General features: G+C 44.1%; 1 protein-coding gene across 1 annotated transcript in view; it reads right to left on the reverse strand.

Annotated features, from left to right (window-relative positions):
* The window catches only part of ROBO1 (roundabout guidance receptor 1), a 740348-nt gene extending 737142 nt beyond the window's left edge, over positions 1 to 3206 (reverse strand). The window contains exon 1 of the mRNA XM_054202528.1: positions 3164 to 3206. The gene's annotated coding sequence lies outside the window, so the exon portion shown is untranslated. The remainder of the gene's footprint in view (positions 1 to 3163) is intronic.
* Between the last annotated feature and the right edge of the window lie 2794 nt (positions 3207 to 6000).

A 6000-nucleotide genomic window follows, 5' to 3' on the forward strand; every position in this document is an offset into this window, starting at 1 on the left:
TTCTGTCACCTGCTACCTGGGAGTCCAGGCCTGGCTCTAAGCAAAGCAACAAGAGATTGCTAAATGTTTCTGAGGACACAGAACACACTTAAAAGGGCAAGTGTAAAAATTTGAGCAAATAAATTCATACAGTTTCCCAATCATTTTCATATTTTGGCCTAAGGACTCCTTTGCTGATTCCACCCCAGGAGGATCACAGCCCATGGAATTTCTCTCACATAAATGGTCAAGAAAACATAAAACCCTCCCTTCCTCACACTTTCTTCTTTAATTATTACACATTTACCTGTTGAACCAAATAAGTTTGCTAAATTTATACCTAGCCATATGCCACAACAAACAAGTCAGGGAAACCCAGATGGAAGAAGAGGCTTCTCCACACTCGGTTCTATTTAATACTTTACACAGGAAAGGAAAATATATTGCATTTGCTCATTACATTGAGATTTCCCATGGTTTCCTCAAAAAAATAAAATATCTAAGCCTCCTGTGACTAACACACATCCCCCTATTGCTGAGGCTGAAGTTAAGATGTGGCACATATGTCTTGAAAAGTTACTTGAAGAAGTACTTTGTATATATACTTTTCATGTGGATTGTGTTCGTTATTATGGTCCAAATCCAGTTACAGCAAAAGACAATATGAAAAGTCCACAAAGTGGGGAAAAAAAAAAAAAAAAGAAAAAAAAAGAAGAGAAAACACAGGAACAACCTCAAAGGAAAGCAACAGATCTCAAATAACCTTCCCTCTTGTTAAGAATTTAGTTCTCTTTAAAATCCTATTGGAAGACTACGTCTAATAAACCTTTTTTTTACACCTTGGTGAAGACTCTTGCAGATACCTCATTGCAAAATTGATTGAGTCCTCCTCATTTCTCCAATATTCAACTGGTCAATATTCAATACTGAGAATTCAGTATTACCAAGGAAAGCAAGATATAAGGACTGAAATTTCTTCTCACTGACTACAAAGTCGATCAACAACAATCAAGATGTTTCACATGGCCACAATGGCATCCTTTGTTTTTATGAGGATTCTTACAGAATCAGTGCAGCTTCTGGGCAAGTGTCAGTCATGGTACCAAAAATGCTTGCAGAAGTCTGTTATTGTAGGGGCTTGGGACACAATTGCTATACAATTTGCAATCAAATTACCAAAAACTAGGTCTCTTGCCACACTGTTACAGCCTGTTTATGCCAGTGTAATGCCCCAGAACTTAGAGCAGTGTAAAATGTAAGTAGAAAACATGCACGCAGACAAATTTAAAATGAATAAAGGAAAGAAGCACATAGAAAAGAGCTAGACATGAGGTTTAGAGATTAGTCTTTTTACTCTGTAATATAACAGGACATTCTTAACCTGTTTTATCTTCAAACTGCATCCAACAAAGGCTTCTTTTTCCTTTAATGAAAAGCATGAACTTCAGTTTATTAAGAAGCCTTCTCAAATGCCAGTTCTTGCCTATCAGTTGAACCTTAACACGTATCCACAGCACAAGGATTAGAGATATCTATGGTCTAGGATTAGATAACTGTCCCTTCTATCCACACATCTGTGAAAAAGGTATGTCACAAAACGTGTTCCCCCCCCAAAAAAAAAAATCCTCTAAAGTTCTTCAATGTACTCAGGGTAATCAGCAACTTAAGATTTCTTTTTGTAACTAAAATGTGAAATAAGAGCAAGTGATACTAAAACTAAAAACATCTTAAACCCTTAAAAAATCTATTTTTGAATCTTCGATCATTAACTAACAACACATCCCAGTAGACACTGAGAAAAAAGATTAACCTACGACACCTTACAAAAAAAAAAAGATATAGATCCTGAGCATGTTTTAAAGGTAAACATACACATGCAAAAAGTAGGATGCAATTAAGTGGTGTTTTGCATTTCTCCCTCTGCATTCCTTTTTTTTTTTTTTTTTTAAATACCTTCACACTCAGGTGCGGCAGCACTCCTGCTGCCCGCCCAGCACGGAAAGAGTCGGTTGTGGCTACCCCTCCCGCATGGCCAAAACTCGCGGGGCATTAGCCAGGTGGCCTAGAGGACCCTCCCGCCCCGCCCCGCCGCCCTCCACGGCGGGCCGTGCCCTGCGCGGGGGCGGCAGCGTTGCGCGGGGCTCCGGCTGTCCCTCCGCGCGGCAGCGCGCAGCGCCGCGCACCCTCGGCGGGGGCGCTGCCCCGCGGGGCGGGGGCGGTGCGCGTTTGCAGCATTGCAGCAGCAGCTGCTGCAGCCGAGCTGGAGACCTGCCTCCCTCCTCCTCCTCCTCCAGCCCCGCCGCGCCGGGGACCCTCCATTGTGCGGGGAGGCGGCCGCACACCCGCCGGTTGCGCCCTTGCGGAGAGGGACGGCTCCGCTCCGCCGCCCTCCGCCCCCCATCCAAGTCCTGGCGGGTGCGCTATCACAACCCCGCTCCTGTGCTGCCGCCTTCCATTTCTAAAGATATTTATACACCTATATATATATACACACACACACACACATATGCACAATATTTCCCCCCCTCCCGCTGAATTTCGGTCTCCGCCCGCCCGCCCCGGCGGGGATCGGGCGCCGGCGGGGGGAGAGGAGGGCGCTTCCCCCGGGCAGGGCTGCTCCCCGGCGGCTGCATCCCCGCGGGAAGGGAAAAGGTGAAAGCAAGCGCGGCGAAAACAAAGCCGGCGCCACTCTCCTCAGCCGCCCGGCTGCGGGGACCGCCCCGCCAGAAGTTGGGGCGCGGATTCACCCCCCTTCCCTCCCCCCTTCCGCGGCCGCAGGCCAGCCCGAAAGACACCCCGAGACCGCCCCAGGGGCCGGCGGGCACAGCCGGGGATACCGGCTGCGCAGCGGCAAAACTTCTTTGTTAATAACGACCGAGCCAAAGGGCAGTAATAAAGCGGAGGGGGACGGACGCACACACGCCGTCCCGCGGAAGCCCCGGCAACTTTACAGACAATAAACACGCCTCCGGTACCGGCATCGAAACTTGTTGGGCCGCTCCCGCCGCGACCCCCGCGCACCAGCTACTTTCGCGTCCCCCTTCTCCCGCCGTGACCTCTCCCGGCGCCTGCGGGAAACTGTTGCCTCGCCCGGAGCCGCTGCCCGATCCCGATCGCGGCGGAGCGGGGAGCTGCCGGCCAGACCCCTCGCACCGGTCGCTGCTTTGGTAGTTGTGGAACTTACCCTCCGAGATGAGAAGGCTCTCAGAAAACTAGCGGTTCCATCGTCCAGACAGTCCTTCGCAACTTTCCTTGCATAGAGCGAGGATATATCTCTATGTATCTGTACGGAGAGAGGGAGAGCGCCTAAGACGACCAGCTGCTCAGGAGACTTTTGACTAAAAGGGGGGAATGAAACCGGATTCTTCCCCAGTATCAGGACCCTGGAAAAAAACAACAAAATCAAATCCTTCTTCAGAAGGGAATTCTTTCAGACCCGTTATCTGTATTACTATTAATGCGCAGAGCGGGAGGCATTGCATACAAATAGATCCGAGTAGCGGCGTCTATTGGTGGCTGCGCGGGGCCCCCGGGTCCTACTGCTCCGGCGCCGGCAAACTACAAAGCCGAGCAGCAGCCGGCGGCTCCGGAGAGGGCACGGGCTGGGGGGAACCGGGGGGCGAGGGAGAGAGAGGAGGGAAGGGGGGGTGGTGTGGGGATGACGGCTGCAGGGGCCGGGTCCCGGTTAATTGATTCGTTACCTCGGGTATTGTAATACATGTTGCAATGTTTAAGCGGGAGAAAGCCACATTATAAACGGATGTCAATGCAAGCTCCCCTTTCATAGCTGCTCTTGCGGGGCTATTGTGCGGTCTGGTGTGAGAAATGCTTCTGATTTTTAAAAACAGGGCTTTATTTGTCTACAGCTTTCTTTTTTTTTTTTCCCCTGCACTGTCAAAATTATCCGTCAGATTCCCTGATAATTACATAGTTACTTCAGTAATCAATTATTCATCGAATTTCACTTACCTATGCTTATTCTTTCTCAAGTTGTGGCTTTCCAAGGGCACATCTGCTCCTCTGTGCAAAGAGGGTGAACAAACATTCTTAAAAATTAAGCCACTTATTCCTAATTAAAAGGAAAAAGTAAAAAAAATAATTACCAGGGTAAGTTTTCTCCATTACAGAATACAAAGACAGCCAATTTGCAATATTTTAATTATGGCCCTTACTGAATGTAAGAAATCATTGGACTGAAAGAAAATACCCCATTTGAAAATTCAGGCAGTGAAAAGAACAAAAACCAGATGCAGCGTTTATGTATTGTCTGCTGAATGGAGAGTAAATGTGAGGTAATGATGACATAGGTTAACATAACTGAGAACTGAAAACAATGTAAGCGCTTACATGTATAAGCAAGAGTATCACACACAGCTAAGCTTCTATTACTGTCTTGTTGATAATATACATTATATAATAAGCATACATCTAGATAATAAACATTAATAGGCTTAAAATTGTAAGTATTTAATGAGGTCTTCTAAGTATTAAGTATTTAATGAGGTCTATTTAAGTGTATGAAGATTATCTAGAAATAAAGCCTGTAGTATATTTTAATGCACGCTGCAGTTAAAGGTCTAAACGCGCTCAATTGCCCTACATAGAAGAATATAAATCAGTGACAAGGGGACTTTGTTCAAAAGGTCCTGTGTGTAGGGTATTGATAATATGGCAAGGTCCTTACACTCCAGTTGCAAGCTACCAATATCAATTATTACAAATACTATTGAAAAGTTATACCACAGCAGCAGGTTACTTGCTACTAGACCATTATTTCACCACGTACATAGGTAGAAAGAGACAAAATAAGTTTACAACAAAACATGGAGAAAAATATAGTGTTTAAACAACTCTTGCACTCTGAGAATCAACAGTAGTAGCTGAACCATTCTTTGAATGAAGTACTCCTCTTACCTTGGAGGAGAGCAACAGAGAGGGCAGGAGGAAGCCAGCATTTCTGTGCATCAGAAGCCTCTGACAAGTGAAACACTACAGTAGGAGTTCAAAGTCAGGCCTTCGGTGCTGCATTTCAGACCTACCTTACTGCTTGCATCTTCAAGACCTTTTGCATCTTGCTGGAAGATTCCAACTCTTTGTTCTTTGAATTCTGTTGCTGTTTTGGTTTGGGTATTTCATCCCTTAGATAACAAGTATACCCCAAAACAGTAGCATTTCTGTTGTCAGAGGAGGTATACTACAACAATTAACAAAATTCTTCTGTGAATACACTCTTCAGTTATCTCTGTAGTTACACATACACTTTTTTTTCTTTTTAAATAGAAGAAATGTAAGTTTCAGTTGTGTTACTTTGACAACACAGGAGTATTACACTAGTAAATACAAGTTGTAAAGGAAAGATATTGTAGTTGTTTCCAGTTTAACCCAAATTTTGTTTCACTGTTTAGTTTTTGTTTCTCTTTAAATGTATTTTAAGACAAATTCCACTTACCTGAGTGTTCAGGATATACTTCTTATAGCTTGTTACTTCCATGGGCCTCACACTTCCCATCATACCATAAGGAGATTCCTGATTAATATCAATCTAAAAGAGAACAAGCTCATGCCTATTGTACTTAACAAAATAATATAAAATCCTTGGCATCATCTGCAAACTTAACAAAAGTAGTAGATTAGTATAAGTGCAAATTAAGGAAGCAATAACCAACACCATCGCAATTAAGAAATTACCCTGTGAAGGAGAGAAATTGCCACGTCCATTGTAGAGCCTACAGAGATTAATGAAATATGGCTGTGAAACTGTTCTAATAGATAAATTGGGTGGGTGGTTAAACATCTGAGCAAAGATGATTACTTTGTAGTGAAACAAAACAAAGAGGAATAAATCACAAAGCTGCTCTATTACCACAATTAAAATGCAATTGCTTGATCAATTATCACTCTAGCTAATAGCTTGATGGAGGACAAGCAAATAAATAAAACATTATGCTAACCAAAATTCTTTGAAGAGTAATAATAATATCTGTATACATATATGTTCCTTATTTGTATGCATTTATGCCT

The sequence above is a fragment of the Rissa tridactyla genome, chromosome 1 (genome assembly GCF_028500815.1).
Source record: "Rissa tridactyla isolate bRisTri1 chromosome 1, bRisTri1.patW.cur.20221130, whole genome shotgun sequence".
Lineage (NCBI taxonomy): Eukaryota > Metazoa > Chordata > Aves > Charadriiformes > Laridae > Rissa > Rissa tridactyla.